This window comes from Chiloscyllium punctatum, chromosome 35 (assembly GCF_047496795.1).
Source record: "Chiloscyllium punctatum isolate Juve2018m chromosome 35, sChiPun1.3, whole genome shotgun sequence".
Classification (NCBI taxonomy): domain Eukaryota; kingdom Metazoa; phylum Chordata; class Chondrichthyes; order Orectolobiformes; family Hemiscylliidae; genus Chiloscyllium; species Chiloscyllium punctatum.
In genome coordinates, this window is record NC_092773.1 from 72,716,251 (window position 1) to 72,737,903 (window position 21,653).

A 21,653-nucleotide genomic window follows, 5' to 3' on the forward strand; every position below is an offset into this window, starting at 1 on the left:
TTATTCAGGCCTCTCAGTTATCTATAAATTTGAATGAAATTCCGCCTCATCCTTCTAAACTCCATTGAGTACAGAAAGAGCACAGACGTCAGCCACTCCTCATATAAACGTCTTTCATTCTCTGAGAAATCTTCATTTTTGCCTGTGTTTGGCATTCTCCAGATGCAAATGTATGGTGTCTGAATTCTCCACCATTTATGAGTTTGTTCATCTAAGAGGAGGAAATTCATTTTGGGAATGGTCTTTTTCTCTTTGACTGTCCTGCCTTTACTCATCCACTTCTCCACTACACTCACTACTTGACACACCTACACACGACGGAATGGTCCCTTAAAAACTGGGAAAGGGATTAAGGATGCTGCTTTCAACACATGGTGAGGTTTACCTACAGCTTGACAAGTTGTTTTTATTCATTGATTTGGATGGATGCGGGTGTTCCTGAGATAATATTACTTGCCCGTCATATTTTGCCCTTGAGAAGCTGACTTCATGAACTGCTGCAGTCCACCCGGTCAGGGTTTAACCAGAATCACATTCGGGAAGCAATTCCAACATTTGGGCGCAGCAACAGAGAAGGAACGACAATATACTTTCAAGGCATTTATGTCAGTGGCTTGCGGGAGAACCTGAATTTGGTGGAGTTTGCCTATATCTGCTGACCTTGTCCTTCGAGATGGAAGTTGTTGTGGAATGGGAAAGTGTTGTCTGAGGATCTTTGGTGAATTTCTGCTGTGCGTCTTGTAGGTAGTACACACTGCTGCTGCAGAGCGCCAGTGGTGAAGGGAACGGATGCTTGTGGATGCCGTTTAAATCAAGTGGGTCCCTTTGTATTGGATGCGACCAAGTTTCTTGAGTGGTACTGGGGGCTGAACTCGTCCAGGCAAGTGGAGAGTGATCCATCACACACATAACATGTCCCCTGTCGACGTTGGCGAGGATTTTAGGAGTCAGGTGGTTACTTGTCGAACTATTTCTTGCCTCCTACCTCCTCCTCTTTTTAAGTGGCGAGTCCAGTTGAGTTTCTAATCAACGGGAACTCCCATTAGGAATGCAGTTTTGATAATAAAATTGAATATCAAGGGGGGATTTTTAAATTGTCTCTTATTGGTGATGGACGTTGGCTGGTATTCATGTAGCACAAGAGTTAGTTGCCACTTGTTTGCAAAGCCTGGATATTTTCCAGATATTGTTGCATTTGGACATCGACGCCTTCACTATCTGAGGAGTGGAAAATGGTGCTGAACATTGTGCACTCATTGGCAACAATACCAACTTATGATGGTGGGAAGGTCATTCATAAATCAGCTGAAAATACCCCGAGGAACACGTGTAGCGATGTCTTGACTCAGCTCCAACAACCACGGCCATCATCCTTTCTGTCCGGTATGACACTGGCATGTTTCTCCTGAAAACAATTGATTCCAGTTTTTCTGTTGATACTAGATGCCTCACTCAGTCGAATGCAGCCTTAATATGAAAGGCTGTCACTCTCAACTCAACTCTGAAAATCAGTTTGAACAGAGGCTGAAATTACCTCAAGACTGATTTGTATTTACCGAACCCAAACTGAGCGTCACTGAGCTGTTCAGTGGTGAGCAGGTGCTGCTTGATTGTGGTGTTGATTACTCCGTTCATCACTTTAATGAGGGTCGACTGTAGTATGACGGGCTATAATTGGCCAGAATGGATTTATCCTAATTCGAATGTACAGGACATACGAGGGCAATTGCCCACTTTCTCAGGTCGGGGTTAATGTTCTAACTGTACTGGAACTGCTTGGCTGCGGAGTGACAATTTCTCGGCTGAAATTCTTCAGTGCTGTTACCATAATGCTGTCAGTGTCTGCAGGTGCGTTTCCGCCGACAGGAAGAGAAGAATCAGTATGCAGGCAGAACTCAGAAAATTGGAGGTTCATTCATGTGGGAACGAGTTCCATTATGTAGAAGGCCAAATGATCTTACCTGAATCTGGGCTCGACGTGCAAACTCAGTTATACATTTTGTCTTTCGCTACGATTAGAAGATAGATCAATTACATACTCTAACCTGTACAGGACGAAAGCAGCATTTATTTTTAACACTTCTATATTACAATAATAACATACAACGTATTTACAGCGCTTCACGCCTAATTCATGCAACCAACTTGTTAAAATTCTAATCAATGCAGCGAAACGCTATGGGTCGCCTCAGTTTCCTATGACTTTATGGTGTTTATCAGGTCGTATAATCTCGAGTCCTTGAGGACTTTCTTTGGATATTATTCATTCGCATTCCGAAGTGACTGGCTGTAACTCCCTCAGATCTCTTTCAGACTTCATGACTATTAAGGACAGCTTGATTTCCTGTATTCACTGAATTGCATTCGTTCGTAACTAAGTGCTAAAAGATTTGTAATATTGATTTCTGTTATAAAGTGTTAAAGTCATTAAACTCTTTCAACTTCAGATTTTTGTGGTTGTTTCCATCAGGTTGTAAAAGAAAAATAATTTTCCGAAAGATAGTTAACTTCACATCGAGGTCTAAATGTTTTGTTTTCTTTAATACGTTATGAAGCGTTGGTTTATATATATATATATATATATATATATATATATATAGAAACCTACCAGCACAAATCGAGAATTTCTTGCTGGAACTTTTTTGAAATGTTCTGAGTAAACTAATAGAAACATTAATAATTTAGCTGTTATACTTATGCCTGCTTAGGAAATTTATAAGCTACACCTTGCAGCTGGTCTTTCTGCTTTTAGTGGCGCAATTGCTTTTTCGTTAGTGTGCTGAGATTATTTGCTTCTTTGTTCCTGAGCATGTTGTTAATATAACTGTCCAGGACAGCTGCTGCTCACTTTACTGGCTTTAGTGCAGTTTTGTTCAAAGGTATCATTGTTTCCTTTATTTAAAGACATGGACAAACTGATCGTCTCGTTTATCCCTTCACATCAATCTTCTAATCCGAAAGCATGCTGCCTCTTTCTGTTTGTCAGCCAATTTGTGTGTGAAGACACGGACCATTTTATTACAAGCACGTGCGTATCACCTGACAGTCTGCTTCAAGTGAAATGACTCCATGCAGAAAACCACACAAAGATGTCAATTCGTGACCAGTTCTCAACTGAAGAGCAACTCAGATTAGAACGAGTTCTCATTTCCAATTGAAAACTATTTCTTGTGAGAAACAGGTGCATTTCAGCTGCTGTGAATGGAATCTGTTCTTTAACAATAGTGTGAGTAGTAGGACGCTTCAGTTCCATAGCCATGTTTTTGACCTGGCTCGTCCACCTCTCGTTTCACTTCAAACAAAACTTAACCAATTCTTGTCTACTTAATTTTCTCCAGTCCCTAGAGTAATGCACACCCCACTAATATCCCCGGGCCTTCAGAAGCCTTGTTATATTTGTAACGTCCTCCAGACCGTTCAGCCATTCTGATTTCTGCCCAGAATTCTTTTCCATCTTTTCATAGAGGCAAGTTAAATAAAAGAGCAAATATATTAAAACAGGCCAGATGTACCGATCATACTGTAGGTTTAGCAGCTGAGTGACCAGGATTGGAAATTGAACGATGGAAAGAATATATGGAGGTAGGGTAAACAGGCCAAGACTGTGAAGTAGATTTGTGCATAATGGATACGATCAGTAGTTGTGAAATTATTCAATTTACATACTGCTCTTCCCAGCCCTGGGCCATCACCCTGATGCATCGATCCTGCCAGACAGTGGTAACAGCACATGTAACAGGCTCAATGGGAAGATTGGTCTCCTCATGTTTCTGTAACAGGATCAAGCGGCTGAATGGGCCCCTCCTGTTCATGTGTAGGAGACTCTGGAGGCTGAATGACCATCTCCTCCTCTGTAACAATCATGGTAGACTAGACGAATTACTCTCTATTCTTCTGTAACAGGCTCGGGAGGCTGAATGACCTACTCATCTTCGTGCCGAACAGGATTGTAGCTGAGTATGGGCTCTCCAGCCAAAGCTCCCTGCTCCGAACATTATTTTTCTTTTCTTCCTCTATTTCCCTTCTTTTATCCATTTTTATTCAATAACACTTACTCGGAGGTGAAGGGATGAGCTAGAGAGCCCTGGAGCCGAAACTCAGAGTAGAGGCCAGCACATGGAATCAGTCTCGGAAAAGAGGCTGGCACAAGAAATTGAGTCAAAGCAGAGGCTTGTGAGGGGAACCCAGTCCTGGAGAAAACTTACTTTGGAGCAGCTGAGAACCAGACTGTCGGCTTAAAGCGGACTGGTGACTGTTGGTTTGACTTGGATCTAGTGCTGTCGATCAGGACACATGTGGGAAAGCCTGCGCTGAGCTCCTGCTATGTAGCATTAATTCGTAATTTGTCTTTCTGACTGTAATTTCCACCTTTGTAATTGTCACATTTCTGAAGGATATTATGAATCACTGCAAAGTAACAACAACTACTTTTCTTCTTTATTCTGCACACTTTTTATGTAAGTTTGTACCGAGGTCATTTGTACATAAGATAGCGCCACTTGAGGCAAGACTATAAACTGTACTCCAGCACTGCTGTGATTGAGAACATGTGCCAATAAAGGATACTCAAAATAAGAGATATTCTAATAAAAGACGATCAAACTCTAACAAAATACAGAGAAGGAATTAAATCCTTTTGTAAGTCTGTAACAGTCTCGAGGTATTAAATGACACAGCAACCAGGTATTTCGAGCAGCTGTTCAACTCTCACTTATGGCGGTCCCTTGTTCTCAGTTACCCAAACACAAGCAACACAATGCACTCCAGGTGTTCTCTCAGTGAGACCCCGAAAAGCTGCAGTAGCCTTTCCGAATGTTTTGAAACATTTCCTTTGGAAAATGTGTGAATATTCCAGTTTTCCACCTCTCCTAGTGGATAAACTCGAATGGTGCCCCCCTTTCCATCTGGGAAAGTCAAAGTGGGGCCACAATGCTGTCCTCTGTCCCCGAGCAGCAGCCACAATGCTTTGAATAACGTCTGAATGTTCTGAAATATTTGATTATAGCGCACTTAAAAATAGGAGCTGTCTTACACAAAGTCAATGAACATAAGATATTTTTACCCTCGGTTATGCATTCTAAAAATTCACCCCACTTATCATTTTATGCAGCTAGTCTGTGACTTTATCCCAGTCATATTGTATATACAGTATGGAACATATACAACCCTGCACTGTTCTGGCTCTACTCCCACATATAAGGAAGAAAAATGAAAATGATTGAACGATTTAAGGTCCATCCCTCAGCAAAACGCAACTATTGCATCTAGACCCAGGAAATGTTACCTTTTATGTGACATCAAAAGCGATGGAAGGAAGGGGTTAACTGATCTGTTTGTTTGGTAACTGTGATTAATGTCAGTTTCCATGGATACTAATTATTCCAGTGAAGGGTTTCGAGGTTTTAATGATAAACGGGTGACGTTCAAAGTGTTTTCCCATACTATGAGCGTGAGCATTAACGAACAGAGAGGTGTCGCTCCATAGAGCAAGGGAGGGAAGAGATCAGAAACTGGGAAAATTATACTCGGATGTTCTAACAATGGTTCAGAATGTGACAACAATAGAATGGAATGTTGCAAAAATGGACTGGAGTTTGACCTGGCATGTTTGGTACCTTTCTACATATTATGGTGGAATGTCATTATCGGGGCGGATCCAATATGTAATTGCGATTATTCAATATATTTATTATCCTACTCTGGCTGTTGTTGGTATCCCTGGTAAGTCTCACTGTCATGTTTGTTTCTGTCCACATATATGATTTTATTACTGTTCCTTTTATGTACTGTGCATTCCTGACCACTATTACACTTCCTGTTGACTCTGAATTCAGAAATTCACTCCACAAACCACTGCTGACCGTATCATTGAACTTGTTTATTCACTCTCCATCTCATTGATTCTCGCAGTAACCACCATGGGAGACGATGTTTACCTAGTGATTATCAGCTGAAAACGTTGTACAATTGTATCACTGTTCTTATTTCTTAAATATCGATTGAAAAATCTCAAACCAACAGGTTATATTCCAATAGGTAAATTGGACGCTCACTAGCTTTCAGAGAATCACTTCGAAAGCTCGTGTGCTTCCAATTAAGTCTGTTGGACGAGAACCTGGTGTTGTGTGATTTTTAACTTTGTACACCCAAGTCTAACACTGGCACCTCCCAAATCTTAAATATCGAGAATAATGAACTCACTGCCTTCTACTCTGATCACAAACTACATTTTCTTCCTCTGGCTCCATCTCATCACTGGACAATATCTGAGGATGAAACACACGAATCGCGACTGTTGTTATCACATTGGCCATAACCTGATAATTTCTACTTCTTACAATTCACACGTTCCCATATACGTTATGGGCGAATCCCGTCTGCTATTTGACCCTTGAACGATGAAATATAATCTTATTGAGGCAAATATTCTGACACACCTGAATCTTAATACTGACACAAGAAAATATCGGTCGATACTCCACGTTGTGTAACGGATATCTCGCCAAAATTACATCTAGTTGAAAGTATGGACGCAATTTACTGTCAAAGTTTGCAATGCTCCCCATGAGCTGAGCAGATAGCCCAGTTTACTGAGAAGTGCACGAGCATTGTCAGCACAGCTATCCATGGTGGGCTGTCATCTTGCCTCAGTATTTGGTATTTGATCTGTTTATGTGATGCAGACTAAGAATTAGATGGAACGCATCATTTCGACTGACCTGGCAATGCTTTTATTCAAACTTCATGTGATTTGGAACCTTCAACATCTCACTCCTCAAGGAAGTCTCAATCAATGGTTCCTTTTCCCTTGCGTTTCCTCGAAATTGTTCAGTCAATTGACTATTTCTAATTTAATCTCAATCTCCCCATTTAAGTAACGACTGCCTTTTACGCTGCATGAAAACAAGGACAGGTTATGTTTCGTAATATATTTTACCTTCCAAACTATTTTACATTGAATTTACCTGTTTATATATATTTTCAAATTCTCTGTCTTCTCTTGATAATTGAATTTTCTACTTATGTTGACGCCATCGTCAAACAGAGTGATAATGCATCAATTCCACTCATCCAAATCATTGATATCAATTGCAGCACTTGACACTGTTTGACTCCCCTATTTACGTTCTGTCAAATTGTCAAGAATAATATATCCCGAGTGTCTGCTTCTTGACTGATATCTAGTCCTCGGCTCAAGGGTCCAGATGACCTACTCCAACACCAGTTTCTTATGTTCTTCTAGATTTCCTCACGATCCACATCTCTACTAATTTGCTTGTCATCTGCAAACTTAATAATTAGTCCATCTGTATTTCCAACCACACCAATTGCATATATAACAAACAGCGAGGTCCCAGTACTGACGCTTGCAAAATACGACTGGCCACATTCTGCACTATTTCGTTTCCATCCATATATTTATCGAATGAAGACGTAAATGTTCTTAAAGTTAGCGAGCGTTCTGCTATTGCAGACAGTGCATTCCATGCTCTGACGACTCCGGGAGTAAAGAAACAACCTCTGATATGTATATTGAATCTATCACCATCCAATTTAAAGCTATGCCCCTCACTATCCGAAAGCAATGGCTCTCACTATCTACCTATCTACACCTTTGATTATCATATATGTCTCATTTAAGAAACCTCTCGACCTTCTTCTCTCGAATGAAAACAGCGTCAATTCCCAAGTCCTTTCCTCAAAAGACCTTCCATCCATTCCAGGCTTCATTTGTCGTAAACCTCCTCTGAACCCTTTCCAAAGCTTCCAAGAACTTCTGATAATATGGTGACCAGAACTGTAGGCAATACTCTAAATGTGGCTGCACCAGAGCCACTCAATGCCTCTATCAATAAAGGCTAACGCTCGGTATGCCTTCTGAACATCTTGATCTAGCTGGTGGCAAAAATATCAGGGATCTCTGTATTTAAACACCGAGACATGCCTGCAAATCTACACTGACAAGAATGTTACCATGAGCGCAGTACTCTTTGTTCCTGATTTGGAGATGCCAGTGTTGGACTGGGGTGAACAAAGTTAAAAATCACACAACACTAGGTTATAGTCCAACGGGTTTAATTGGAAGAACACCAGCTTTCGAAGCAACGCTCCTTCATCAGCTGATAGTGGAAGGCTCAATTCTAACACAGATTTTATAGCAGAAATTTACATTGTGATGTTCCTGAAATTATACATTGAAAAATTGATTGTCTGTAAAGCCTTTCATCTTTTAGAATACGGTGATAGTTTCTCTTCTTTCATGGGTAAATCAGAAAACTTTTCTTTCAATGTTGCATTCTCGGGTTAGCTGTTAACGATGGTGATAGCTTGACAATATGTTGAAGCTGTTGGCCCCCTGTGTTCTCTGTCTATGCCATGATGTTCAGATTGAATTTCATCTAAAAAGTGAGATAACTCCAGGTTTGTGATTTACTGATGAAAGAAGTGAAACTGTCACTGTATTCTAACAGATGAAAGGCTTAACAATCAACTTTTCAATATATAATTTCAGTTACATCACACTGTAAATCTTTGCTATAATTTCTGTGTTAGGATTGAGCCCTTCACTATCACCTGATGAAGGAGCGTCGCTCCGAAAGCTAGTGTCCTTCCAGTTAAACCTGTTGGACTATAACCTGGTGTTGTGTGATTTTTAACTCTTGATTCCTGTTGTTCCTTTCAAAGTGAATTACCTTGCACTCTTCTACATTAAACTCTATTTTCCACTACTTAGCCCAGTTCTGCCAGTTATCTATGTCCCTCTATAATCTGCAAAATTCTTCAATGCTACCCACAATTCCACCGACTTTCGTGTCTTCCGCAACTTTAATACTCATCTTTCTACTCCATAAAAATGACAAACAGCAGTTGTCTCAAAACGGATCGTTGCGTTACATCACTAGCAACGAAACTCCAGGATAAGCATTTCCTATCAACCACCATCCTCTGTCTTCTTTCAGCTAGCCATTTACTGATCCAAACCTCTAAATCACCCTTAATCGTATGCTGCATTATTTGGTGAAATAGCCGACCGTGCGGAGCCTTAACAAACATCTAACTGAAATCCATATACATCACAACAACCGCATTACCCTCATTCACCTGTTTGGTCAGCATGGAAATGAACTCAGTGAGGTTTGTAAGGCAAAACTACCTGCACTAAACCGTGCTGACTACCTCTCGTCAATTTGTTCCTCTCTAGATTATGATAAATCCTATCTCTCAGAACTTTTTCTAAAACTGTATCGACAACCGAATTATTGCTCACTGGAATATAAATAACAGAGCTATCTCCACTCCCCTTCTTCAACACGGAAACAACATTTGTTATCTTCTCTTCTTCTGTGAATATTCCTGAAGACAATGGCAACGTAGAAATATCAAACCCGAAGGGTCTGCAATCTCCTTCCTGGCTTCCCAGTGTTTGCTGAGTTAAATCTCATACGGCCAGGGGATTTATTTATTTTCCAACTTCCCAGAATTGCTGACACCTCTTCTTGGGAACGAGGTTGTTTTTCAGACAGTTTGGCCTTTGTCCAGTGGAGTGCCACGAAGATTGATGCTGGGTCCACTAGTTTTTGTCATTTATATGAATGATTTAAATGTGAGCATAAGAAATCCCTTTTGCTGATGACACCAAATTTGGAGTTGTAGTGGACAGCGAAGAAAGTTACCTCAGATGACAATAGGATCTTGATCGGATGCGCCTGTAGGCTGAGAAGTATAAGATGGAGTTTAATTCAGATAAATGCATTTTGGGAAACCACATCTTAGCAAGACCTAATGGTAAGTTCTTCGGGAGTGTTGCTGAACAGAGAGACCTTGGAGTGAAGGTTCATAGCTCTTTGAAAGTGGACTCTCTATTGAAAGGATAGTGAAGAAGGCGTTTGCTATGCTTTCCTTTCTCATTCAGAGTATTCAGTACAGGAATTGGGCGGTATTCTTATGGCAGTACAGGACATTTGTTAGACCACTGTTGGAATATCTGTTCTCACTCCTATCAGAGAGATGCGTGAAACTTGAAAGGGTTCAGAAAATATTTCCAATGACATTGCCATGGTTGGAGGATTTGAGCTGTAGGGAGAGACTGAAAAGGATCGGGCTGTTTTCCTTGGAGCGTCGGAGGCTGAGGGGTGACATTATAGCGGTTTACAAAAGTATGAGGGGCATAGATAGGATAAATAGACAAAGTCTTTTCCCTGGGTTGGCGGAATCCAGAACGAGATAGCTTAGGTTGACGGTGAGAGGGGAAAGATATAAAAGAAACCTAAGGGGCAACTTTTTAACGCAGAGGGAGGTACATGAATGGAATGAGCTATCAGAAGAAGTTATGGACGCTAATAAAATTGCAGCATTTAAAAGGCATTTGGATGGGCATTTGAGTCGGAAGGATTTAGAAGATTATGGGCCAAGTGCTGCCAGGTGGAAGTAGATTGGGTGGTATAGCGGTTTGGCGTGGATGGGTTGGACCGAATAGTCTGTTTCCAAGCTGTACACCTCTATGACTTTGACTCTATGCCAGCAGTAGCCGGTACCTCAGTATTCTCCTCGATAAAATTGAATCATTCAAGTGTGAATACTGACGTAAAACGTTCATTTCACGCTTCCACATCTCCTCAGACTCCACGGACAACTTGTCACTAATATCCTTGATTGGCCCTAATATTTCTGAATACTTTCTTTTATTCTTGATTTACCGATAGAAAGTTTTCGGGTTTTCTTTGTTCCCACCTGCCAATGAGTTCTTCATGTCCCCTCCTGGCTCTTCTTATCATTCTCTTTAGGTCTTTTCTCGCAAACGTGAAACTCTCAAACGCCATAACTGAGCCTTCACGATTATACTTACATTACCTTCCTTCTTCCCATTGACAAGAGATTCAAGTTATTTACGGAACCATGGCTCCTTCGTTCCAACACTTCCTCTCCGCCAAACCGGTACTTATTTATGAAGGACACGCAGTCGCAGTTCGGTGAATACTTTCCACATTTCAATCATTCCCATCCACTGCTGTTTCCTTCCCCATCCTATGGATCCCAATTCATGCCTAAAACATCCCATGGTTGCATTTACACAGCATTAACTCGTGCCCTACATTGTATATCTATCCCTTTTCATCATTAATGTAAACATAACCAAAGTGCTCCCGTACCTCCAAATCTAACACATGGCCATGATCATTACACATTACAAAATACAATTTGGCAACGTCCCTTGTTGGCTTTTCTACATAATATGTCAAGAAACCATCTTGCAGACATTGGACAAACACTGACCCATCTGGAATACTAGAACTATCGTGTTTCCAGTCAATATTTGGAAAGTTCAATCTTCCCGTAACAACTACCCTATTGCTCTCACTCCTATCCAGAATTGCCTTTCCTGTCCTTTCTTCTACCTCTCTGGAACTATTCTGAGCCCTGGACAGAACTCCCAACAGGCTAACCTCTCCTTTCCTGTTTTCAACCTCATCCGATGGTGCCTCAGTAGACGAGTGTTCAAACATCCGTACTCATACCATAATACTTTCCTTGACTAACAATGCTAACTCCCCATCCTTTACCATCTTCTCTGTTCTGACTGAAAAATCTAAATCCTAGAACCTGAAATAACCATTTCGGTCTCTGTTCAATCTTTGTCTCCGAAATGGCCACAACATCAAAGTCCCAGACACCAACCCATGCTACAAGCCCAACCACCTTATTTCAGATGATCCTGGCATTGACATAAATACACTTCAAAACCACCCTCCTGTTTGCCCATGAACACTTACGACCGTGAAACCAAAATTCTGACCTCACTACTCTGAACGTCCTGAACACAGGAACTACAATTTGTGCCCACCACCCCCTGCTGAATTAACTGAAACCATACCAAATAGCATTAGCAAACATTCCCACCTCAGGAAATCGGTACCCCTCTGGTTCTAGTGTAGACCATCCTAAATGAAGAGGTTCACTGACCCCAGAATGAGCCCTACTTATTTAGGTGTCCAAGCCCCTCTCTGATTTTTCTATGACTCAGCTTCCACACTAGCTCCCTGGATTTCCTCCATAAATCCCCATCCCTTTCCTGTCTATATCGATAGTTCCTCTGTGGATCACGACTTGGGGCTTGTCCCCCTCGACCTAAAGAATCCCAACACAAGATCCAGGACTTCACTAACCCTGACACCTGGCAGGCAATGCAAAAAGCTGAGACTATTTCGTTCCCACAGAACCTCCTATCTGTCCCCCTAATTGCATAGTCCCCAATTAGTAATGCTCTGCTGATCTCCACCCTTCCATTCTGAGGAACAGGGATAGACTCTGTACCCCATTTCGTACAGCTCGTAATTCGTACCGCCCCAGCCGTATCCACAACAGTATTGAATTAAGAAAATCGCAAGAATAGATACTGATTTCATTCATCTTTTGATAAATATGGCTGAAACGCTTTTGCTATTCGTTCGGCAATATAACCTAACTCTCAGGTTAAGCAGTGGGCTCCTAGTAGACAATGAAGAACAGAACAACCGCAGAAGGAATTGATGCCAGTTGCACAGTAAAGGTTTTGCATCTGCCCCACAGATGTGAGCACAGTGATCTGTTATCCAGAGAATATGATACTTGTCTCATGCACACACAAACTCAGGATGTACTGAGAATAACCCCCATCTGCTGTGAGAGGTGCAGTAGTAGGACTGGACTGGCTTTGGAGCGATCCGGCCCAAATGCGATGGGATGGATGACCTCCACAGATTTTGCAACCACTCTATGATTGTGTGATAAGTCCACGAAAAGGTTTTACTTAACGAGTTCGCAGATCATGAGAGCTGCCTGCCAATGTCTAAGGCAATGGCTATCGGTGACTACAAATGCAGGCCATTACGAAGTGTGAGTCCTTTAATTGAAAAATATTTTTTAATCAAACTGTTTAGAAAACGTATAACACTCTTCTGGAATCAGTTGGCTTTTGAACCATGATCGTCTGCCCAGCTGAGTGACACTTCTACCCTTCTCAATTGTTCACTCCTTCTTGTTCTAAGATTGGTTAAGTCTGCAATAAGATGTGATGTGTGTGGCTTTCTACACCTCAGATATCTCAGCCTCATATTCTCTCATGGATTTAGTAGTAGCTACCTATTTGAGCAAAAGTAGGATATTCAGTCCCTCAAACCTGGTTCATCATCCTGTCCTATGCTGATTGCGCAATATTCGTCACCAGAGCCGCAGGAATGTGATTGACTCAACTGTTTTCTGAAATGGCCTAGCAAGCCACTTAGTTTTCTCCAACTCTACACAGTCTCAACAGAGAAATTAATCTGCACAGACCACTTAGCATCGACATAAGCACTGAAAAGATAATTGCAGAAACAACGTTTTTTACCCAGCATAGTTCTTCGTACAAACATCTCGGGGCTTGTGTCCAACTTGGGAGAGCTATCTCACAGTTTAGTCAAGCAACAGCCTGACATAGTATTTCTTATGGAATCACATTGTCTGGAAAATTTCTCAGCCAGTATCATCACCATCCCTGTATGCATCCTGTTCTACGTTCCACCCTGCCTTGGCTAATGAATCAGTATTCCTTCTTGTTGAACACTGTTTGGAAAAAAACACTGAGGGAGGCAATAGGACAAATTTAATTTGGGTGGGGCATTTCTATGTCCATCTCCAGGATCAGCTTGGCAGGAGCACTACTGATCTCAAAGCATGGATTGCAAAAGACAAAGCTGCTAGAATGGGTTGCGGCAGGTGTGGAGAGATTCAAGAAGAGGGAAAAGCATCTTGGTTCACAAAATTGTACATTGACAACTGCGTGTTCAAATTCCGCCTTAATTGGGTTTGCAAATTTACTGACGACACCACAATTGTAGGTCAGAATTCAAACAACAGCGAGAGAGTGTACAAAAAAGAGAGTTTTGCAGGATGGTGGAAAGACAGCAAACTCTCCATCAATATCAGAAACAAATGAAGGAGCCATTCATTGACTTTCTGAAGTGGAGGACAGGACACACACTTGTCTTCATGAATGATGCTGAGGCAGAGAAAGTACAGGGTGTCAGGTTCCTGGGAGTAATGTTCAATTACAATTCATCCTGATCCAGCCATGCCGATGAAACTGTCAAGAAAGTTCAAATTTAAAAATCGCACACAACCACGTTGTAGTCCAATTGGTTGAATTGGAAGCAGTAGTTTTTGGAGTGCCACTTCTTCATCAGGTGATTATGGAGGACACAATTGAAAGACGCAGAATTTAAAGCAGAAGTTTACAATGTGATGTAACCAAAATTATACATTGAAAATTATCTTGATTGTTTGTTGACTCTTTTGTCTGCTCGAATACCATAATAGTTTCACTTCATAGTATGCTGCACAATCACCTGATGAAGGAGTGGCGCTTCGAGAGCCAGTGCTTTCAATTTAACTTGTTGGATAATAAACTGGTGTTCTGTGATTTTTAACTGTGTGCACCCCGGTCCAATACCGGCATTTTCAAGTCAAGAAAGTACAATAACTTCTTGGCTTCCTCTGGAGACAAAGGAAAGTTGGCATGTCCACAAAGACGTTTACCAATTTTATAGATGAATCGCAGAAACCGGCCTCACTAGATGCAACACAGTGTGGTTTGGCGTCTGATCCTCCCAATATCACAAGGAATTACAGATATTTGTTAGCGCAGTCCATTCCATTTTTTTAAACCAGTCATCCATTCATTGACTCCATCCATGCGTCCTGCTGCCACGGGAAAACAACTCACGTCGGAGCCCCTCCCACTCAGGTTATATTTTCTTCGAACCTGTCCGTCAGGCAGAAGATATAAACGTTTGAATGAACACACAAACAAATTCAGGAACAATTTCTTCCCGTTTTTTGTGAGACTTTTGAACGGACTTTTCAAATGTTAATTTTGATCTCTCTCAGCACATTTTCTGCAGCAGTAACATTGTACTTAACAGTCGATTTGCGACCCTTATGCACTTTTTATGTTCCGATCTTTCTTAATAACAGGATAAACAACACACTTCAGTGCACCCTGGACATGTGACAACAATATTATCAAACTCAAACTCATCCTTACCTATATGCCAGCTGAGAAGCATCTGTCCATGATGGTAAATCGTATCTGTAAGAATGACTAATGCACATTCCTTGGGTAGATGAAGTACTACCTTAACATTGCGAACTTCCTCATCGTGTTCTGTAGCACACAGACCTTGTTAAATGTGACATACCTTGAACAGATTTAGCACCTCAAGTCTGGGCATCCATGACACGCAGTGGGCATCAATAGCAGCAGAGCTGTACTACAGCACAACCGGAAACGTCATGGCCGGGAAATCATTACCTCAGTCATGATCCTCAAGCCACGGAATCCACCATTGTTCAAGGGAGAGTGCACAAGAGCATGCCAGGAGAGGATCAGACATAATTAAAATTGACGTGTCACCTGGTGAGTGTGCCAAATATGACGAATTGTAAACCAAACAACGTAAGCAGTAGATGATAGAATTAAGCATGCCCACAATCAACAGATTGAACATCAAATACGAACGGGAACGTACAGTTGAATAACTCATTGGAAGAGGAAGCTCCACAAGTATCTCAACCCTCAATGATGGAAGAGACCAATGTATCAGAGGAAAATATTTAAATGAAGCATTCGCATCAATCTTCCAACTCAAGTGCCAAATGGATGTTATACCAAGGTCTTCTTCACTGGTCCCAGCATCAAAGATATCAGTCTTTATACAACGCTAAAAATCAGACAATATCAGGTGATAGCCCAACAAGTTTAATTGGAAGCACACTAACTTTCGGAACGACGCTCCTTCATCCTTCATCCTTCATCACTATCACCTGATGAAGGAGCGTCGCTCCGAAAGCTAGTGCGCTTCCAATTAAACCTGTTGGACTAGGACCTGGTATTGTGTATTTTTTAACTTTGTACACCCCAGTCCAACACCGGCATCTCTAAATCAAGTCTTTCTCCAATTCGATTCACTCCATGTGATATCAAGAAATGTTTGAATGCAGAGGATCATGCAAACGTGTTTGGGCCCTGATAATATTCCAGCAATAGTACTGAAGACTTGTGTTCTTCCAGTACAGTCGCAGCACAGGCATATACCCGACAAAATGGAAAATTGGCCATATATGTACTGTACTCGAAAAGCAGGGCACATTCAAACAGGTCAATTACGTCCCATTTTTCTACCCTTGACAAGCAGTTTAGTGATAGTAGGCATCATCAATAGTGCTAATCAAATAGTGCCTGCTCAACAATAACCGGCTCAGTGACGCCCATTTTGAGTTGCGCCTGGGCCACTCAGCTCTTGACCTTTTTGCAGCCTTCTTTCAAACATATGCAAGTGATTCGAGAGGTAAAGTGAGAGTGACACGCCTGACATCAACACTGCATTTGACTAGGTTTGCATCAAGGAGTAGAAGCACAAGTGCAACCATTGAGTATCAAAGCAAGGTCTTCGTTTCTTGAAGTCAATCTTGGCATATAGGACGATGGTTGAGAGTGGTGGAGGTCAGTCATCTGGGATCTAGTACATTACTGCAGGAGTATCTTTGTGTAGTGTCCTCGGCCAATTATCTCCAGCCGCTTCTTCAACGACCTTCTCTCCATCATATGGTCAGAACTGGGAATGTTTGCAATTGAATGCGCAATGTTCAGCACAATTTACGGCAGCATGTTTCGATTCCACTACCAGATGACTGTTTGCATGGAGTGTGCATATTCTTCCTCTGCGTGAATTTCCTCTGGCTGCACCGCTTTCCTCCCATAGTCCACAGATATGAGGACAGATGAATTGGCCATTGTAAATTGGTCACAGTGTTCAGGGATGTGTAGCCGACGGGAAATTAGCCATGGGAAAAGCGATATTCTCGGAACAGTGTGGTGGGGTGTGTTGGGCAGGGTTACTCTTAAGATGGACAGTGTAGATCTAATGAGCCGAATGGCCTGCTTCTACACTGTAGTATTCTATGAGTTTCATTTGTCAAATACTGAAGCAGTCCATGTACAAGAGTTGGGCTGTATCCAGGCTTGCGCTTCCATGTGCCAAGTAGCATTGCGTAGTCACACAAATGCCAGGAAATAACGGTCACCATTAAGAGAAAATCTCACAACCGCACCTTCACTTTCAATGGCGTTACCATTACAATTGTCGACATAATTGTGATTCTCAATCCCGTGGCATCAACGTCCTTGCGGTTATCATTGACCAGAAACTCAAATGGACTTGCACATAAAGACAGTTGCTCCATGTGCAGGTCAGAGGCTAGGAATACGGTAATGAACAACTTACCTCCTGTCCCGGTAAAACATCTACAACACGATAGGTCAGGAGCGTGATGATCTAATCTCTACTTTTTTGGTTGTATGCATCGACAAGAACACTGAGGCAGCTTGACACCATCCAGGACAAAGCAGCGTGCCTGATTGGCACGACGTACACAAGCGTCCAATGACGCTCAGTAGCAGCAATGTGTTTCATGACAAGATGCACTGTGAAACTTCAGCACAGATCTTTAAACAGCTCCTTCCAAATAGCTATAATTTCTGCCGACATGGTGAAGGGCATCAGATACATCAAAACGTCAGCACTTGCAAGTTCCTCACCAAGACACACACCAGCCTGACTTTAAAATATGTCGTTGTTCTTCACCGTTGCTGAGTCAAAATCCCGGACGTGGGTTCCTAAGGGACTGCAGAAGTTCAAGAAGGCTGCTCTGCACCATCCTCTCAGGTGCAACTAGGGATGGGTAATAAATGCTGTGCAGCCAGTGACGCTCTCGTCCCATAAACAGAGGACGTTAATGACAAGCGACTGAGGAGCATTTTGGGAGGAGATCAGATTCACTGCAATGCAGGAGTGAGTGCAGAAGAGCTGGTGTCAGCGAACAGTGTGAGGACAACCAACAAAGTCTGAGAAGCGAATGAAGAGGATTCTGGTAGGAGTTGTCTCAGCCACTGCCCAGAAAGAAATAACAAAGCAAACTACAGCAGAGTGGCTATTTTACAGCAGCCAATTTGAGAATGGCTGCTTTCTGTTTGAAATTATGCTGAACGTCTAAGTGTAGGCAAAAGTGGATATCGGGCTATCGTTAGGAGGACGACCAGCAGCGAAGTAACGGAGTCGAACGAAGAAGGTGGGAGCAATAAAGGTAAAATCAAGGGAAACTGAACTGTTATTCCACGGGCAGCAGGTAAGTAAGTGGCTGTTGAATGGTGAGTACCTTTTCTTCTGTGTTATTTTCCATTGGCTTTGCTGCCACTGTTAAGGTACTTTAAAGGTTTAAATAATGACACAATGTCCCAGGGTCGGGTCATACTCCTCCTGTATAATGTCTGAAATGATATCTGCTTCTGATGACCCTGACCAATTTGTGACCATCTGAAACTTCTGTCAGACAGCTTTACAGGACTAGAGCTGTGGTCAGGTTGACTGATGGATTAATAGAGTCCTGCAGAATGGAGAAAGGCTCTTCTGCCCAAACTGGTCAATGTCAATCAAAATGCCCACTCACGCAAAACCTATTTCGCTGAACATATCCCATATCTTTCTAAACATTTGTTATCCATGCACTTGTCCAAACGCCTTTTGACTATTGTTTATGTATCCGCATCAACCATTTCTGGTGGCACCTTTTTCAATATGCATAGCACCCTCTGTGTAAAAGACTTGCCCCTCTGGTTTCCTTTTGTTCTTTCCCCTCTAACATTGCACAATTCTCCAAGTGCAGCCTCACCAATGCCCTGTACAACTGCAAAATAACTTCCACACCCAGTATCCTGACAGATGAAGGCCAGTGTGCCAAAAGCTTTCTTCACTGCGCTGTGTACTTTTGACTCCACTTTGAATGAACCATGCACCTGAACTCAAATTCTTCCTGTTCACTGCATTCCTTAAGACTGAAACATTCGCCATAGAGCTCGCACCCTAAAGTGACTTTGCAAAATGCAATACCTCACACTTATCCATATTATCTATATTTATTTTTATTTGCAATTTCTTAGCCAACTTCCCCAGTTGAGCCATATCCTGTTGCAATTTCTGATAACTTTTCTCACTGTCCATTATACTGTGTATTTCGTGTATTGTGCAAACTTACTAATCATGTCTTTTACATTCCCACCCGAATAATTCAAAAATCATGGGCTAATTAAGTCCCTCGACTAGGCGAATACGGGAAGTGAGAGAAAAGATTGCTGCGCCACTGGTGATGATATTTGTATTCTCACTGTCGACTGGAGTAGTGACAGATGATTGGAGGGAGGCGACTGTTATTCCCTTGTTCAGAAAAGGGAAAAAAAAGATATTCCTGCGAACTGCAGACAGTCAATCTAATGTCGTTGATGAGCAAATTATTGGAGAGGACTTTCAGCGGCACGGTGGCACAGTGGTTAGCACTGCTGCCTCACAGCGCCAGAGACCCGGGTTCAATTCCCGCCTCAGGCGACTGACTGTGTGGAGTTTGCACATTCTCCCCGTGTCTGCGTGGGTTTCCTCCGGGTGCTCCGGTTTCCTCCCACAGTCCAAAGATGTGCAGGTCAGGTGAATTGGCCATGCTAAATTGCCCGTAGTGTTCGGTAAGGGGTAGATGTAGGGTTATGGGTGGGTTGCGCTTCGGCGGGGCAGTGTGGACTTGTTGGGCCGAAGGGCCTGTTTCCACACTGTAAGTAATCTAATCTAATTAAGAGAAAAGATTACTTGGAAAATGATAGATGAATACAGATATTCAACATGGATTTGTGAAAGGTAGTTCACGGCTCACGCACATTGTTGAATACTTTGAGGACATGATTAAACACATTGATGAAGCTAGAGCAGTGGATTTGGTGTAAATGGATTTTCCCGAGGCGTTTGAAAACGCTTCCCACGTTTGGGTCATTTACAAACGATGGAACCGTGGCACACGGAAGTCTGGCTGTGTGGATATAGAATTGGTTGATGCATAGAAGACAGTGGGTGTTAGTCGATGGAAAAAAAGTTTCAGAATGGAGCTTGTTGGTTGGTAATATTCCACAGAGATCGCTTTTGAGATCTCTGTTCTTTGTGCATTTTGTAAATATCTTGGATGAGGACGTAGATGGGTGAATTATAAATTTTACTGATGACGTGACGTTTGATGGAGTTTTGTAATGTGTAGAGTTGGAGGTCGCAATGGGGCATTAACAGGATGCGGAACTTGTCTGACAAGTGACAGATATACTTCAATCTTGAAAAGTGTGAAATGATTCATTTTGGAAGGTCGAATGTTAATACAGAATACAGGGTTAAAGGCAGGATTCTTGACATCGCCGTTCTGGACGAGGTCAGACTATTCAAGATATTTTCATGCAGGGAGCTTCGACTAGACCTTTGCAATTTGTTTCCTCCGCTTAAAGTTAACCTAAGTAAATAAGCATTTTTAAACATAAAAACAAACATAACATGACACACTGAGAAATAAAGAACAGAATAAAAAAGACCAACAGAACTCTGTCTATCCAAACTTGATTCAATTCTACTGTTTGCAATATATGCAACAGTCCCAATAAACAATCCTACCTTAAAATCCTTTATAAATTGAACATTGTTTCTTGACTTTCATTTCCTGGGATAATAGGTTTAAGAACTGCTATGCTATTTTACAGTTCTATAGAACTCTGCTTCGACTGCACTTGGTGTATTGTTTGCAGTTCCATTAGACTCATTACACGAAGGATGTGTACGTTTTAGAGTGGGTGGAGAGCGGATTTACCAGAATACTGTCTGGACTGGAGGGCATGTCTTATGAAGTAAGGTTGGGCAAATTACGACTTTTCTGATTGGAGGGAAGGGAAGAAGAATGAATTGTGACGTTATCTAGATATCCAAAACGATGAGAGGCATAGATGGACTATGATTTGGAGATGTTGGTGACAGACTGGGGAGTACAAAGTTAAAGTCACGCAGCACAAGGTTATAGGCCAAAAGGTATAATTGGAAACACAAGGTTTTGGAGCGCTGCTCCATTTTCAGACTAGGTAGCCAAAGACTTCTTCCCAGCGTGGAAATGGCAATTGCAAGGGGGTATAATTTTAATGTGAATGGAGGTAGATTTAAGAGAGATGTCAGAGTTTGGTTGTTTACACAGAGAGTGGCGGGTCCGTGGAATGCACTGCCCGCGTTGGCAATAGAGCCACATATATTCGGGACTTTAAAGCGACTCTTGGAACGCACATGGAAGAAAGTGCAATGAAGCTGGTGTACAGTAGGATAAAAGATCGGCACAACATCGAGGGATGAAGGGCTTGTACTGTGCTCGACTTCTCTATGTTCTAATCCTGTACAGCACATTCGAAGGGCTGAATAAGAACGAGGAACTTCAGTCGGCAAAAAGTCCTCTTCAAGTCTGCTCACGGCATTGAATATGATCACGTCTGATGTCATTCCGGCCTTATTTCCATTTCCCTGCTCGCTCTCCATAACCCTTCACTTACTCAATGTCCCATAACCCACTGCACCCTGGACATTTACACAGATTCACAACTCTTTTAGAGAATTAAGATCTCGTTACACCTGTATTAAAAATGCTCTACTTTATCCTAAAATCATGACCTCTTGTTTTCGATTGCCTCAGCGTCGGAATTTCCACTCTACATCTGCATTTTCAATCACCTTTGGCATCTCACA